The 17,785-nt window shown below is 46.8% G+C and overlaps 1 long non-coding RNA gene across 1 annotated transcript in view; it reads left to right on the top strand.

Annotated features, from left to right (window-relative positions):
* LOC144617115 (uncharacterized) overlaps positions 1–16,941 on the top strand; it is a 34,073-nt gene extending 17,132 nt beyond the window's left edge. Inside the window, exons 4-6 of the long non-coding RNA XR_013557169.2 lie at positions 1,769–1,854; positions 8,565–12,165; positions 15,144–16,941. This is a non-coding gene — a long non-coding RNA (uncharacterized LOC144617115). The remainder of the gene's footprint in view (positions 1–1,768; positions 1,855–8,564; positions 12,166–15,143) is intronic.
* Positions 16,942–17,785: the final 844 nt, after the last annotated feature.

The raw sequence follows: 17,785 nt of genomic DNA, 5'->3' as shown, positions 1-17,785 counted from the left end.
AAATGAATGTACATATATATGTGTATATAATATATATATATACATGTACATATATATGTATATATATGGGATATATGTATATATATGTATATATACACTTTTGAGAGAGAGAGAGAGAGAGCAAGCAGGGGGAGGGCAGAGAGAAGGAGACATAGGACCCAAACCGGGCTCTGCGCTGACAACAGCGAGTCCAATGTGGGGCTCAAATTCACAAACCACAAGATCATGACCTGAGCCGAAGTGGGACCCTCAACTGACTGAGCCACCCAGGTGCCCCTCCTTTTGCTTTTTTAGTATGGCTAGTAGAAAATTTTAAGTGGCATATGTTGCTCATGTTATATTTCTTTTGCACAGTGCTGAGTCAGATCAGTGAAGACTTCCCAGTTTTCTCCTTTTCCTCCTGCTTCTTCCTCTTTCCTTCCTGGTTCTGTCTTCCTTGACCTGATGTCTTGGTTTGAAAATACAAAAGTCCCACTAAGTGGTCTGGCAGAAAAGAAGCTCTCCCAGATGGGGGCATCAAAGGGCAAAGGCTCTAGATATAAATACATCAATCATTTATTTTAAATTTTTTTAATGTTTATTTTTTTTGAGAGAGAGACAGCATGAGTGGGGGAGGAGCAGAGAGAGAGACACCCAGAATCCAAAGCAGGCTCCAGGCTCTGAGCTGTCAGCAAGGGAGCCTGACACAGGGATTGAGCTCATGAACCTCAAGATCGTGACATGAGCTGAAGTCAGACACTTAACCACCTGAGCCACCCAGGCACCCGATACATCAATCATTTTTGTCTCATCCCACGTATGTTAAATAGATCACCATCATAAAATTTACTACACAGAAAACAACATCAGATGGAGGAAAAACAGTATTTTTTTTTTCCTGAAACACTTACAATGTCCACATCTTAATCTAGAGTTTAAATTATTTCATTCATGATTTAACTCCTCGCAAATGTCTGTTGTGTCTAGGCTCTGCCATGATTCTATACTTCTCAGTCGACACATTCATATTAAGACCATTAGCTCTTTTTTATTTAAAATTGGTAGGCAACACTTTCCTATTTTGTGTTTCTTCACTTGGATAAATGTCTAGTTCCCAGTCCATCATCACCAATAACTTAAGAACCATTTTACTCTTCACTCCAGGAGGCTGTCCCTAATCAGGAAAGCCAGGCTGCTGTGACTCACGCCTCGCATAAAATATGTCTGTTTGGGAAAACAGCCAGAACTATTGCTTGACCTTATGATAAGAGATAAAAAGTAGTTGTGAATACAACAGGAAGATTTGTTCTAAACTTTTAAATATTTTTATTTGATGATCTTTTAAATTTTATTTGATGATCTTTTAAATCTTTTGAAATGCAGTGCACAATGACAGCTAACAAGAGACGTATTCCCACGTCTAAGTGTTCACATATGTGAAAAATAATTGGTTGTGGGCTGAATAGATGCATTTGAAACAAATCATGGGTGAAGAACAAGAGACGATCTTTTACTTGATGATTATTCTCCCTATGTTAATAAGGGAGTAATTTACCCTGGGTGGTTGCAGCCAAAGATTGAAAAGCTAACCAGTTAATGCTATCAGCCTGTGGTTTTGTTAAGTCAGGAATCGAACTTGGAAAATAGATTCTTGGAATCTCCAGGGAACAGGGTGGGGCTGGAAAGCCGGAATCCCATGTCTTTACCCATGAAGAGCACACATATATAATTTTAGGATTTATTAGTTAGTATTTACTAATACTTTGGTTTTGTACATTTAAAATTTCAGACAATTGCTTGTTCATGTTCACGGAGGAAGAGGAAGTCGAGTATTGTGTAATTAAACGGAATCAGGAGAATTTACGCTGATATTTGGTAAGCCATTTCCTCTTCTTACTACAAGTGTCTGATACATGCTTTTCCCGATAAGTAGCGGAACTGCTGTTCTCATCAGAAATTTCGGAGCTGAAATAGAAATCTCTGAGGGGCTGTTTGACTTTGAAGTGGCGTTTTCGTAAGGATTTTTTGGAAACAAGGAGCAGTTGCGAATTTAGATCTTCGAGGACTGTGCTATTACCTCTGACGAGATGAATGTTCAGGCATGTGCAAACAAGTCTCTTGGTGTTTGGCCCAGAAAGCTCGATTGTTTCCCCTCTGGCCTGCACTTTCTGTGTGAGAGTGGACCCTTGCAGTAGAGCAGGAGTAGGACAGTGATCTGGATATCTGCACGCTTACCCAAAAGCCTAGCCAGCTTCTCCTGAGTTAGGATGAGGCCGACTGCACTCCTCAAGAAGTCCCAACGTAGAAGCAGCTTTCAAAGATCCCTTTCCCCACCCCTCCCCCTCTCTGAGGTGCTTGCCCTCAGCCAAATGCATGGCTGTGTGCTCCTAAAGATCTCAGGACACCTCCCAGCAGCTTTTGCAATCTGTCCCAAGCCTAACACTAGAGCAAATCCTCTAAATGTGTAATATAAATTTGCCCTGGTCTAATCTGGGGACCCCATGGGGGCGCTGCCTTAATACCACATGTCCAGGTGAGGTATGGAGAGACAGACTGATTTCTATCTCTGTTAAATATGCTCCCTCTTAAGTGATGTGACTAAGGAAGGAACACCTTCTCAAATTTCTCTGGAGGCCTATGGTTTGGTGCTAAGAAGATATGGAGGCTGAAATTTGCAGCTCTTTACTAAATCCTGCCATACACCTGCAGCCTTGTCAGTATAAATTCTGATCTCAGAGGAAAAATGAGTTTCAAATGTGACCCACACAGATGCATATCAGAACCCTGTCTAATAGATAGGCTGGCGGAGCCGTAGAAGAAGTGGGTACCAAATCACCAAGTCAAAAAGATGTCTACACCCCAGTGTTCATTATGGTATTATTTATAATAAATATGGAATATATAACAGATAGATATGGAAGCAGCCCAGGTGCCACTGATGGATGAGTGGCTAAAGGAAAGGGGAGGTGCACACACACACACACACACACACACACACACGGGATGGAATACTATTCAGAAAGAAAGAAGGCACTGTTGCTGTTTGTGAGAACATGGATGGCCCTTAAGGACAGTATGCAAAGTGAAGTAAGTCAGGCAGAGAAAGACAAACTACTGTTTGATATCATTTATACGTGGAATCAAAAGAAGAGAGAACAGGCTGGTGGTTGCCAGACTGGGTGGTAGGGGACAGGGGCAGGGGACAAAATGGGTGAAGGGGGTGGAAAGGTACAAACTTCCCATCATAAAGTCCCGAGGGTGTAATGTACAACATGGTGACGATAATAATACTGAATGGCAAATTTGAAAGTTGCTCAGAGAGTAGATCTTAAAAGTTCTCATCACAAGAAAAAATAATTATATATATGTATGGTGATGGATGTTGACTAGACTTACTAGGGTAATCATTTTTGCGAGATGCATCAAATCATTATGTTGGAGAAATAAAACTAATACAAGGTTATATGTAAATTATCCCTCCATTTAAAAAAAGGTGTGGGTGGGTGCCTGGTAAGGGCAGGAGGTGAAGGTGAAGAAGACCTCCCAACACTAAAGGAGCACCAGCTGGGGCCCCAGGTCCCTGGGGAGGAAGACACAGGTCTGCCCTGCTTAGAGGCACGTGGAGCAGTGATGGTGGGTGGAGCCCTCCTCCCGGCATCCTGTTTCTAGACATTAAATATCTGGTTCACTGCCTGAGCAAATCTCTGAATGCTTTTCATAGCGTGAAGGGAAAACAGAGGAGGAGTCCAAGCCTAAATGCTAATGCAAGTCTCTGCATTAAAGAAACATTTATTATGGGTTTGAACCAAGGCCAGGCTCAGGCTGCCAGAGAGAGCTGGAAGGAGAGATTGGAGAGTGCTTCCTTTGAAGCTGGTGGTCAGATCTCTGCTGGCTGTGGTAGCGAACCTATCTTATCCCACCAAAGAGGAAGGCTATTATTTAGGAGGGAGGGGGCCCGCATTTGAAGTTCTGTATTAACATTATTACAAATGATAGAAAACTTTTTTTTTCCAGACAGCTTTTATGTTGCAGAGACCAAAACAACTTGCCTAATGTGGGTTTTGCCCACTCCCCTTAGAGTAGTAATTTTAAAAGAGCTTTAATTTAATGAAACAAACTGCCATGCCAAATAGTCCCCAGTGGGGGTGGAGATGGTCTGCAGTGCTGAAGGGCTGTCAGCCCTGCCTGAAATTTCCAGGCTGTGGAGTTGTCCTGGGCCTGCCGGCCGCCTAGGGGTGCAGCTTTTCACGAGTAGCTCTCAGTGCCAAGCCAAGAGCCAGGATGAACAAGGATGAGCCGACCTTACTGTGCCCTCATGGCAGCTCTGAGCCTGAGGGGGCCAGGTGGGACGGGGAGAGAGGGCATCCAATGTGAATCCAAAGCAGAAAGTATGAAGGGCCATGTGAAAGTCTGATAGAACATTGCAGGGAGATCACCACCAGGCAGGGGGCATCAGGTGGAGAAGGCATATTTAGGATGCACTTCAAAAGATGGTCAGGATTTGGACAAGAAACAGAGTAGAAGACAGATGAAAAGAGGGCACATGGGGAAGTTGGAGGCATGCCTGGGGAAGGAGGAGAGTTTGGAGAAGAGTCTGAGAAAGGTAATCAGGGCCAGGTTGTGGAGGGTCTGGTGTGGGAGGGAAAGGGCTGGGGGTCGCCGCAGTGGCCCAGGGGAGAGGAGCCGAGTCTGGCAGTGCTGTTGCAGGCGTGTCTGTGACAGTGACTGTCAGCAGGGCCGGGAGCTTAAAAACTGAGGCTGGGAGCACAGAACCTGAGTTTGGGCTTAAATGGTCTGAGGTGAAGCCACGGGCATTAGGATTTGTGAAAAGCTGCCCATAGTCACTGATTCTAAGATGCTGTCAAGGTGAAGAACGAATCGTTTGCATTCTGATTCAGTGGGGTGGGACTTGTTTTCGAAGCTTGCGGTGATGCCAGTGATCCTGGTCCACGGGCCACTCTTGGAGTAGCAAGAGGGTCCTTAGGACTCGGCCACGCAGAGCACCTGCCTCAGTTGAATCTTGCTGGGGAGGAAAAACAGAAAACATTTGACCTCTTCCATCTGGTATGCCCTGGGATGCTGGCGCTTGCTGAGGGAGGGCAGCCTTTTTCACTAGCGGTTGCTGTCCTTCAGGGACAAATGGGAACTCTAAACTGAAGCACACATACTCCTAGGGCTAGAGGAAGACGTTTCAGGGGTTGAGCGAGCATGGGCAGCTTTTGCTGGATCCGTTTCCTCAACTTCCACAGCTAGGCTGTCCCACAGAAGATCCGCCGGAGGGCACCCTCCTCCATGCTGACCCGCCTACTCCTCCTCGCCTTCCCTCCCAGTCTCTTCCCTCACCCTTGGCAGAGGGAAGATTTCCCTCTCATAGGCCTTACCACGGATGGGGCACTGTGGCCGGATGCAAAAGTCCCCACGATTCAAACCAGAGGGCAACGAGAAAATGCAGGCTCTCGCGATCAAAGCAAGAAATAGTTGACGGTGTTGCCCTTGGCTTCATGAGCACAGAGCCTTCTCTATCGCTGCTAGAATCATATCTTGTAAGGGATTCTCAGGAGGGCCCGCAGCAATATGCTTATTTGAATTTAAAAGATGAAATCATTCTTTTCTGACCAGAAGTAAGTCAACTTTGCTAAATGTTGACAATGAGGACTGACTTTGCAATTAGATCATACATTTATTTAGCCATATGGACCAGTCCTTATTCTAAACACTTTACACAAATGCAGTGATTTAATCCTCTCAAAGGCCTTATAATTAAGTACTATTATTCCCAGTTGATACAGAATATTGATGTACAAGAGGTTAAGTAACCTGTCCACAGTCACATGGCTGGTAAGGGTTGACATTTTCTATAAATTTCACAAACTCAATCTATAGTTCCAACATTTTGACAAAAATACAATGTGATGTCCATGTTCAAAGTACAGTACTCGGGCATCTTTGGCAGTTATTTAAACATATGGTAAAGATCTTTAACTATTGCCTTTAAAATTTGGCTCACTGACTATGCAGTCTTGGCCCAGTCCCACTTTTCTGAGGGTCAGCCCCTCGTCTGCAAAAAATGGAACAAGCATCTCTGCTCAGCAGGGTTGCTGAAAGAGCAAATGTGAGAGCCCAAGAAGTAGCCTGGCCCATAGCCAGTTCTGGATGAATGGCAGATATTATTAACATGGTTGGCATCTGGAAAGCCATCTTGGCGTGTGGTAGGAGCTCCCTGAATGTAAGCGCCCTTCCACCTGATTAATGATCCCCAGATTTCATTCCCATGGCATAAAATGCCCTGTGGGGGGTGGTAGTGTGAGGCAGCTATGCATCCTCTTGTCTTCCTCGTCCAAATTTCCTCAAAGAAGACATCACAGTGCACTTCCTCCAGCATGCCCCCTCTGAGTGATAAAGCCTCACAATGACCTCTCTTTTCGTTGATCATTTGACTGGCTCACACTAGGTCTTCGCGAGCAGATCAATGAATCAGTGAATGAATGAATGCTGGGAATCGGGGAGAGGGAATGAGGCAGGCACTTCCTTGCCTTCACCAAACTTGCGGTCTAGATGTCACCAGACAATTGCAACACTGACAGATGCCAAAATAGTAGAAAAAGAGGGGCCAGCGCAAGCCCACGTAAGGGGCATCAAGGAAGGGAAGGCTTCCTGGAAGGAAGTGTTGTCTAAACTAAAATCAAATGGACAATTAGAAGTCAGACAGCAGGAGCGGTGTGTTCATAGGCCTAGAGGTAAGAAAAGATCCACTGAGCTTTGAGAATAGGACTTAGTAAACTTGACCACGGATGAAGATTTCCTAGTCCTAAGCTTGATTTCTTGCCTTCTATTGCCCCTCCCAGATGGTCAAAACACAAGGAGTTTTCTACATCTTTTGTATTCACCCTATATTTGCTCATTTCTTACCTCCTGGAGCACTGCATAGAACCCATTCTAGCCAGGAAATGGGTTAAGAGCACCCCATCTGCTTGTCCCTAGGACACACATCCCCAGGAAGCCATGCTCTGAAATATCTGTTCACACATCAAAATCGGGATTATGTGGGAGCACTTCACCTGCAAGGGGCAGACAGACCCCGTGGCCTCAGAGCTGGGGCTTTGGGTCTATAGGGTGGGTGAAATGTGTGGCTTGTCCCAGTCTGCCTTTCGATCTCAAGATCAGAGAAGAGCACAGAGTCAGCAGCAGGGCAGGGAGAGCAGGATTGTCTGTTCATACTCTCTCTCTGTGACTGAAGGTCAAATCCTGTCACCAGCAGACAGACTAGCCTTTTTTGCTTCCCCGGAGTGGCCCTGGACACTCTCTCTCCTCCATACTTTCTGGGGCTTTCTGTTCCAGTCTGCAAAATTAACTCCTGCAATTGGAACAAGAAACAAGATCTGGACACTGCAAATCCACCAACCGAGATCAGATATGTCTTTTGAGGCATGAAAGCAAAGATTTTCTGTGATTTTTCAGAGCCTTCCCAGTTGCAAGATTTTCCTGGAAATCCACAAGTAAGTGCTACTTGTGTACTAGAAACAATGAAATTCATTCTTACGGTTGGCTCCAGAGTGGTCAGTGATATCACCACACAGGCAAACACACTCCCTATCCGTCTGCTAGCGAAGGCTACATTTATGTCAAACTAATTTATGTGTTTCCAGTTTAAAAAATTCAGTTTATTTTCCCTTTGCTTGTGATGAGCAGGTTGGCTGACAAAGAAAAATCAGTAGAAGGAGACTTTCCCAAAGATCAGAAAAAGAGTAAAGCAGAATGTGAGAACACTTGGCTCTGTTGGCCTGACCGGTACATTGACCAAAGTCTGAGGTCTAGGGTGAAGTTCCCTGCACATGGAGACTTGGCCACTTGAACCATACTAGAGCCTGCCATTTTCTCTCTTTCTTTCTTTTTTTAAATATAATTAAGTGTAAAATTAGCTAACATACGGAGTGTACAGTGTGTTCTGGGCTTTGGGACTAGATTCCCCGTGATTTTTCACTTACGTGCAACACCCAGTGCTCATCCCAACAAGTGGCCTCCTCGATGCCCATCACCCATTTTCCCTCCACCCCCCCTATCAACCCTCAGTTTGTCCTCTGTACTTAAGAGTCTCCCATGGTTTGACTCCCTCTCAGTTTATAACTATTTTTTTTCTTCCCTTCCCCCATGGTCTTCTGTTAAGTTCCTCAAATTCCACATACGAGTAAGAACATAAGATATCTGTCTTTCTCTGAATGACTTATTTCACTTAGCATATTACATTGTTGCAAATGGCAAGATTCCATTATTTTTCATTTCTGAGTAGTATTCCATTTTATACACACACACACACACACACACACACACACACACACACACACATATACACCACATCTTTATCCATTCATCAGTCACTGGATATTTGGGCTCTTTCCATAATTTGGCTAGTGTTAATAGTGCTGCTGTAAACATTGGTATACACGTGCCCCTATGAATCACCACTCCCGTATCCTTTGGATATAAATGCCTAGTAGTGAGTCTGCCGTTTCTAAGAGCACTTCCTTTTGCTCCTAAAAGTAATCCCAACTTTCCTTTACAAGACCTTTAACATGTGTGTTTTCCAGGATGTCTTTCCTGACCGATCTCACCTGGCCCTGGTCACTCCTTTGGATTTTCTTTCATGGCTGTGTGCCCCACCTTGGGTTGTAAGCCCTGTGAAGTCAGGAACAAACCATTTCTTGACTGTCCTCTCTGCAGCTCTAGAGGAAGCATTTTGTCAATGGGAGGGATGGGGTCCGAGGCTACCGACTCCACAGGTACCATTTCCTTACTGGCGGGATGTTTGAGCCCAAATCCATCCCCTGTCTTCCTCCATCGCTTTGGACTCCTCTTGCAAATAGGCCATTTTGCACGACTGCCTTTTCCAGGAGACACCTTGCACTGCGATGCTTGTGTTTGGCTGCAGTTAATTCCAAGGCCTGTGCCAGCCACACACTCAACAAGGGCCATGCTTCCAGCCAAGTGAGTCCTCTGAAATGAAAACACAAACAGGCCATCCTGCCGGGACCGGTAGCCGCCTGCTGCTAGCTGGGGAGGAAGGACTTTCATTAGTTATTGTCACTGAGCTGGCACTGTGCCAATCCCCACATCTGGAAACAGTTATGAAGAAAGAAGAGGCATGAAAGCCTGGGCCTCATGACCCTGCAGTGTTCCTTTCTGCTGCTTTATTTATTAATTTGCTGGTTTTGAGTGATCAACTCAGGTCCCCAGTGTAAGTTACAGGAACCGAAGTTAAAAAGGGGCCACGACAGTCACAATACGCTCCGAAAACAGGCCAAGATCTTATTTATGGGGTCTTGGATGAACTTTACATCTAAATAAACATGTTTTGAAGTTGCATAGTGTGTTGGACTTTAATCACCAAGCCAAGCCTTTCTAAGCTCTGCCTCGAGCTTCATGCTCCTCCCCAACTTGGCAGGACTCTGCCACATAGGTCTCCAGGGCACGCTAGGATTTGTGCTCATTGGATTTGGACATGCAGATAGAGCCTGCTGTTTGCGCACGCGTGCACACACGTGCACGCACGCACACACACACACACACACACACACGCACACACACAGGGACACACTTGTTACCTTCCCCGCCTGCCTCCTTTAAACTGTAAGTAACTGAAATGTTTCAGTGGAGGGTGACCTGTGTCTGCACATACCAGTGCCATGTGCCGTTAGCTGCTGACAGTGCCCTGAAGATGAAATAGTCCACAAGGCCTAGGGGCCTGTTCCAGAGTGCTTATTGGTTCTAAAGTTTGGAAAGTGCTATATGGAAGATGGGCTTTTTGAAAAGGACCCAAATTCAAACGTTAGGATATTTAGATTTCTATACAATGGAAGGGTGGAGAAGGATGGTCTTAAATCGAATGATCAAGAAGGCATTTTCCTTGGCCATTGAGAATGGATGCACAGAAAAGCAACTCTTCCAGGCTCTTGTAGGTCTCAGAAACTGTAAGGTGCTAACGAGAACCAAAAACCCAGACTAGCAGTATGTCTGTCTCTGGTACTAACTCTGTCTCTGGTTTGGGGTTTGATGAGTTGCAGTCTACCTTGCTGACTTGGCTTCCCTCCCAACCAGATGATGAATCACCTCTTCTGGGAAGAATCCCAAACCCCCTCCACTCCTCTCACCCTCGACCGACTAGCCAGCCACCATCCCCCCCTCGCCCCATGTGGTTGGGTACTTTCCTTTCGAGCTCCTTTCTATGGAGCCATATATTAAGCACTTATTTCATTGTATATACGCCTGGCTCCCCCACCAGACTGAGTGCCTCATGGACGGGGAATGACTGAGTCATTTCTGCAACTGCCACAGGCAGCCTGTCGCTGAGCTCGTAGCATGATTTCTGTGAGTGTTTGTACAATCAGTCCAGAACCACTTTGTGGAGCGAGACGGTTGACCCATGCATCGGCAGTAGCTTTTTTTTTTTAATGACATAGAAAAATAGGACTTACTCAAATTACAGTTCAACTGTGACTTCAGAAACGTACTAATTAATCCAGACACATCTTTTCTACAGACTCTGGGGGTCATTTTAATTCTTTTGTTGTCCTGGGATTCTGTTGTATTAAATGTTAATCTAAGTGACTGTGCCGTTAATTTGAAGAATTCTCAAGGACAGATAATTGATGTTTGATCAGTAATTTAAAGAGGAATAAAAGGAAAGTTTGGGTTTTTGTTTAAATGAGACTTGCCGAAGTGTTGTCGTATGTGGGGTTGTGCCAGGCACCCCAAAGAATTATCTTTCACTTCTTATGTTACACACTTTTACGGTGCTTTAAGAGAAATGAGGGCTCAGAATACATAGTCCATCCACAGTGTGAAATGTATTAGGAAAGAAAATGATCTGTCTTGCCAGCCAAAGAGTCAGACGGAGGTCATTGCTGGAGTACGGGAGGCTGCAAAGAGGGGTCTAGATAATTAAAGAGGAATGATGAGGCCTTGCCAGTGCTTGCTGCAGTATGTTTAAGAGTCCACATGTGCTGAGACCATAAGTTAGCTCTGGGAGCCTAGAGGCTACCTGATGGTAAATTGGGTGCAGGTGGGAATGTTCCCTTTGGGAGGTCCCAGGCCATGGGGAGCCCAGTGTCAGTGCTGCAAACTCCCTCAGGTGTCTGCTTAAGCCCTGGGGAAAAGACAGGGATGTGCTTCCCCCAAATTCAAGAAAGCAATTCTCGTCTTGCCTATGCCAGCTGAGTAGCATTTTTATTTGTTCAACGCAAATTCTGGAGACTTCATCAGAGGACCCTGCAAGTGGCTAATCTGGAGGAGCAGCGAGTCACTGCTATGGGAGCAGGTGGATAATCCCTTCCCCTGTATCTGGGAGGCACGGGCTCATCTAGATTCACCAAGCAGTAAATACAGATGGTTCTTTCTGTAGGCTGGGAGTGGCCTAACGGTAAGGTTGTTGAGGGGTGCTAAATAATTCTAGTTGAGTCACTCAAAGGAACACAGACAGATTTCATGGTGAAGATAAACGATGGTTACACAGCTCAGTCCTCTGCCTCTCTGGGGTGGGAGGGAATGGCTCTGTGTCACCACTTTCCTCACCGAAGCTGCCTCATTCACCAGAAAGTTTGCTGGGGACTTGCGGGGTTTGCTCAGTGAACATCTGTGCAAGCGAGAGAAAGTTCTAGAGCTTTCGAAAAGTGTGCAACTACACTGCCCGCCGAGGGGCATTCAACAGTGGTGTAGGCAGTGAGGCTACTAGGACCTGGTGGGCCATCTCTGTTCAAATACTGATTCTTCCGCTTACAGCTTCATCACTTCTCTGGCAAGCTCCTTCACCTCTCCCAGCCTTGCCTTTCTAATATCTGTAAAACAGAAAAAATAACGATTCCCAACCCATAGGATTATGTTAAGGATGAAATGACTTAATGCATAGAAAGTACTTAAGACAGCACCTGCCGTTGGTAAGCTATGAGTGGTGTGCAAACGGATAAATAGTCCGTGTGCGCGCATGCGTACACGTGTAGCCTGTGCGCATGCGTGCACGTAAGTGCCTTTCTCGGCTTCCCCATGGCTCTGAAGCTCGCTGCCTTTCTAGAAACAGCCTCATCTGGGGGATCCCCGGGCTAACCCCTGCTTTTGCTGTCTTGGGAAGCAGCAGTCCAAGCCCCTTTCCGTGGCTCCTCTCATCACAGCATTTAGGCCCTCAAGTCTTGGTGAAAGGTCAGGAGCCCCATGGGTGGAAGGCTGAGGAGGAAATGCTGGGGAAGGCTGGGAACGGGGAGGGAGCCGACTCGGAGAGGCGGCTGGTGCTGACAGGTGGGCTCTGGGCCCAGAGCCTGACTGCTGCGTGAGGGGCGGGGCGGGTCCAGAGAAGTCAGGGTGTGTATCACAGAACGCTGAAATGCGGAGTAATTTTGCCTCCATTTCAGGGTAAAGGTGCTGATCTAGAGAACGGGCATGTTCCAAAGTGTGCCAACCAGCAGGCAAGATGTGTCTGTTATCTCTCAAGCTGTCTGGCCTGCACAAATCACCTTCTGTACCATGGATTCAAATGTCCTGAGGCCTTTTGGGGGAGGCAGGGTGGGGGCAGGATCAGAGCATTTCTTAGGCACTTTCAACATGGCTCTCAGGATGGCTGCTGTAGAGCCACATCTCTCGATGGCTGCAACCTCTTCCCCCTTCTTCTGATGGTCACACAGCTTGCGGCTGAGGAAGTGGAGGCTTTCTCTGCATTTTAGCACGGGGGGGGGGGGGGGGGGGGGAGTCAAAATCAGGATGTGACGTTGGGAGGGAAGGTGGGGAGGGGAGCCAGAACAAACATTTTTTTAAGCCCCTTGGTTTCTGCCCGACTCTGAGGGCCACTTAAATCAGAATCCTAGCTGGGTGGAGGAACCACCAGCTAAAGTGGTGTCTGTCTCCGCTTACTCCAGACCCATCCGTTGCAATGGGTGGGGGTTGCACCAGAAGGGATTTAGGCTGGACCTTCCAAAACACAGACAGCAGTCAATTACTGAGGCTGTAGCTGTTAACTGGGCTCCATGCGGAGCTATTCTGAAGTTCTAAAAGAAGAGCATGTGTAAACACTTGGCTAAGTGTCACAGCAGACCTAAGGGCTAACATGGGAAAGGAGAGCCTCCCTCAAGTGGGAAGGCCAAGGAACGAAGACGAGATGATAACACAGCAGCCCAGAAAGGTTACGGAATCTGCCTGAGGGCACACAGCTTCTCAGGAGCAAAGCTGTTCTTACATGAGTGGAGACCAGGAGGAGCCCAGTGCTCTGCATAGCGGAAGCAGAAGTGGGGCTGTGTGGGGTGTGGGCTGTGTGCTGTGTGCCTTGCCCCGCAGGAGCCAAGGCTGATGTCAGGATACGTGGGAGAGCAGGCTAGATCCATCAAAAGGAGGCATTCTATAGGAGCCTTAGCGGCCAGGCACAGCATAAGAACGGCAATGAGTGGAAAGTAACTTTGGGTGTAGGGATTATGGATGGGATCAGTTTTATTCTATGATCTAGCCTTTTCGGTGTTTTCCAAGCTCTGTATAATCTGCATGCGTTCTTTTTTTAACCAGAAAAAAAAAATGTCCATTAAAATGAAAGAAAACAGACAGGGAAGTCTGGATTTTCTCTCATAAACAATAGAAGCCATTGGGCGTGTCCTAGGAGATCAGTGTTTCCAGAGAAGCGGTATTTGGGGAAGATAAGGCAGGCAGTGTTGGGAAAGGTGGATGGCGGCAGTGAGGGTAGGGTGTCAAGGAGACTGGCTGGGGACTGCTGCTGGTGAGAAGTGAGGCAGTGGGGTATTTGAGTGCTACCTGGGGGAGCAGAAACATCTGGAGAGGTGTGGAAAGAATGCTTGGAGGGTCTTGGTGACCGTTTGCACGTGGGGGGCAAGAAGAGGGAAGAGGCAAAATTTGCTGTGGGGTTTCCAACCCTGGGCGGTGCCCTTGGCAGGAATATAGAAGCCAAGAGGAGTGGGATGAAGGAGAGGAGTGGGACAAAGCAGCCATTGGGGCTTGCTGGAGTTTGGAATGCATTGCCTTTGGGTGATGTCTATTTTTTTGAGGCCTTTGCCCTCCAAGCAGGAAAACTTGAGGGGAGTAGAGAAAGGCATGGGTAAACTTTGTGTCTTAAGTTCCCTACTGTGGCTATCACTCCTCGAAAGTATTTGAGGTCAGGCAACCTCAAAAGTGCCTGCAGATTCTTCTAGGAGATTTTATCTGAGCCAAATCAATGCAACTCTCGTGTGAAAAATCCATTTCCCTGGAAAATGAAGTTGGGTTCTAACCAACAAGTAGTAGCGTTTGGCAAGCCCTGATTAAGAAAGCCAGTGTTTGGAGAAGTTGTGACAACAGCTAGTCATTTAGGAAAGTAAACACTGGGGGCCTCATGCCATTTTAGGGCTGTGACAGTTGGTTCTGTCCCCTTCAGATGTAGAGACTGACGCTGCAGGTTTAAGCGCTTGCTGGTACCAGCCTGTGGACCACCCAGGCCCCCTTTGCAGGCTTTGAAAAGCAAGAAGAATTGAAGGTGACCCCGACCAGACACAGTTTCCTTTCCCTGTTCATTGTGGAGAAGACACTGAATATCTAACAACTGGACTTAGCAAAACAAAAGACAAACCACCTGCCAGTCACCACGGTATCTTGACCGACATTCAGAAAGTCAGCTGGGCCTCAGTGCAGCAGCTGACCACTTTCCAATGTGGTCATGTCGCTGGTAAAAATTTTCGGGTGTCTTTCTCTTTGTCAATGTCTGTATTTCTTGAAAAGCTTTACATGAATTGAATCGTAGTTTAAACTCATCTGAGCTTTACCTGTTTAACCTAAAACGCCACTGGGCTATGTTTCTCAGACTTTGACATGCACACAAATGACCTGGTGATCTGTTAAAATACAGTATCTGACGGGGGGGTGGGGTGTCTAAGATTCTGCATGTGTTCCACACGTTCTCAGGGGCAAGGTTATGGTACGCCCTTGACAACCCAAATCCAAATTCCCCAAATGGCACTGCAGTAACCCCTCAAGTTTAGTAGACAGGGCTGTTTCTTGCATTTGTCAGGGGGATAGAGAATTGCTGTGTGTATAGTACTGTTCTAAATGCTGTGTGTTGTACAAAGAATGGAAGCTTTCCCCCAGATGTGACTCATGTGTTCCTTTAAGTTGGATATCTCATGCCAAAGCTCATCCTTCTTTCTCCCCAGCAAGTCTTAGGGTGCTGAAGAGCTAATTTGCTACATGGCGGCAGCTTTTTTAGGCCGAGTGCCCTCTAGAAATTATTTTGGCCATGTCATCTGTCCCCACTGATGCACAGACATCACCAGGAGCTCTGGGGAGGATGGCCAGAGGGAGGTATGAAGTGGACCAAGCTGTGAACACCAGTTCTCCCACCCACAGACCCCCAAACCAGTTTCTCTCAGTTTCCTTTGTGGGGAACTTGCTGGAACCACTAATTCGTCGTGATGTTTAAAGCGCGTCGTCAAGCACAACAGGGTTATTTTCAAAAACTGAACTGTTTTTGGTGATCTTACATGAGCCACAGAATGTGAAAGTAGTCATTTTTATAAAGTGCCTGAAAAAGCCTAGTAATTATTGTTCCAAACAAGCCGGTCTTTCTCTGCAGTTTGTCTGACATGGAAAGAAAAAGAAAATCCCTTCCAAGTGAGCGGTCTTTTAGTGAGCTGTGCTCGCCCTAGCTGGATCCAGGTCAGCGGGGATGGGGGACCCCTGCTTTTCTCTCCAGCTGCATCTTGTCCTGTGGTTCAAAAACACCCCTCCAAGCAGCTGTCTCTGGTGGGAGAGCATGTTTACAATCACGGCGCTCTGTGTTTTACAGTTTCCGAGAGGGGCAGTGGTGGGCAAGAACGGGATTTATTTTTTACTTACATCTAAACAGTCAATGAAATATTACTGTAATCTCTTACTGAGCTCATGGAAAAACTCAAGTCATCGAATGTTAGTTTTACAGATGAGGGAAGTTTTACAGCAACATTACCTGACTGGCTCCAAAGCCCGTAAATCTTGCTACAGGGAGAGTTAGGCTGGGAAAGCAGGGCTCCCGGGCTCTTACACACAAGATGCATCTTCCCTAAAACTGCGATGCAGCTAATGCTCCAGTCCCGGGGGAAATTTCAAGCCTGGGCTTGGATCTCTTTGAGTGCTTCCTAATGTCCTGTGCCAAGCAGTCATGTTGAAACAGAGAAACGTTCTGCTTGAAATTAATTAAAAGATCATTTTCACATGATCGCTTCTAGAGTTGCTAATCAGTGACCTCTATTATATAAAACAGTTACTGGGGAGAAGTAAGCAACTCATATGCATCAACCACTTGACTTGAGTTATATTATAATCTACCCTAAGTCCTGTGGGGTAGTTTTGATGATCATCTCTATGAGATAAGTAGCAGTTGAAGCTCAGAGGAATTGACCAGCTTGCCCAAGGCCACACAGCTTATAAGGAGCTGGGATTTGAACTCAGGCCATCTGCCTCCAGAGCCTGTACTCAACAGCTTTGTTATACTGGTGTCATTACTCAGGCAAGGCTGGCTGTCTACATGGTGGATCCTGGCGTGGGGACAAACATGAACCAGCTGCAAACCTGAACCATTAAGTGAAATTGCCAAGGGCTGCTTCCTCCCTTTCCTTCCCAGAAACTTCCTGTTGTTTCTTACCTTACCCTTCTGGTCAAAGCCACCCCAAATTTATAAAGGAGTTATTTTACAGCAGCTCACACTCAGATGCCAAACCATGGAGGCTGCTGTGTGCTCAGACCTCAGCCCAGCCAATGCAGCCTTCCCAGCTGGTGATCTGAGAGGCCATCCATCTTGACTCAGTGAGTGGGGCCATTGCCAAAGATACCTCTCTCTTTGCTTGACCACTGGCTGAGCAGAAAGTCAGCAGATAGGATTTTTTGATGGGAAAATCACCAAAATAGTTCTTCCTATGCTAATCTCTGGATTTTCTCCCACAGGGTCCAGAAAGAAAAAAAAAAGAAGAAGAAGAAGAAAGAAAAAAGAAATGATAATAAGCACCACGATGAGGAAAGAATTCATAGATAAAGTGGAGCTAAATCGTAGGGGCCCAAACCCAGAACCTAGGGCAGCAGGAGAGACATTTTCCTCTCTCAGAAATTTGTTTTCAGGAAAGTGCATTTATTCCAGACTGAAGTGTGTATTTGATAGTGCTCCCCAGTGAGCAGAATGAGCCTCATCTGGACAGAGATAGGCAAAGGGAATATTTTCCCCAAAGTGGCAGAGGTCCCAGCGCTGAGCCTGGCCCCCACAGCTAGCCAGCAGAGTGAATGTCCCAACTCTCCCTTCTGGGGAGGTGGGGAGGGGAGGAGACAAGGAGGGCATCAGGGAAGGTCAATGTCAGGACCACTCCAGATCACCTCCTGGTCTTCAGGGCAGAAGACACAAGTGGGGTTTCCCGGAAACTATAGCCTTCTGGTCTTTGGCTTCCTGAGTGCCAGCCAGAGGCTAGAAGCCGCTTAGTGATAGGCTCCAGCTGGAACTCTGTGCCCCAGCTGACAGTGGTGGTAGCTCTGTGAAATCCTCCTCTCCATTGGCCTCCCTTCAGGGTTTCTTCTCTGCCTGCCTCTCCGCCTCTCAGATGGATCCTTCCGCAAGCTCGGACCTGCTTCCTCACCTCCCGTCCCCTTGCTCTTCCTCCTTGTCTTTTCCAACGCAGGAGCTGCAGAGAGCTCACCTAGTCCACGGTTTGGCCACCACCTGCTGGTGTGCTGACTCAAATCTGCATCTCCAGGCCTCAGGATTCCCCTGGCCTCCGGCCCTGTGAGGGAAGGTCTGTCCTGGGCCTCTCCATCTGGAAATGCAGGGGGCCCAGAA

The sequence above is a fragment of the Panthera onca genome, chromosome A1 (genome assembly GCF_046562875.1).
Source record: "Panthera onca isolate mPanOnc1 chromosome A1, mPanOnc1 haplotype 2, whole genome shotgun sequence".
NCBI classification, from domain to species: Eukaryota; Metazoa; Chordata; class Mammalia; order Carnivora; family Felidae; genus Panthera; species Panthera onca.
Note: the sequence above shows the minus strand (reverse complement) of the source record. Positions and strands in the feature narration are given on the sequence as shown.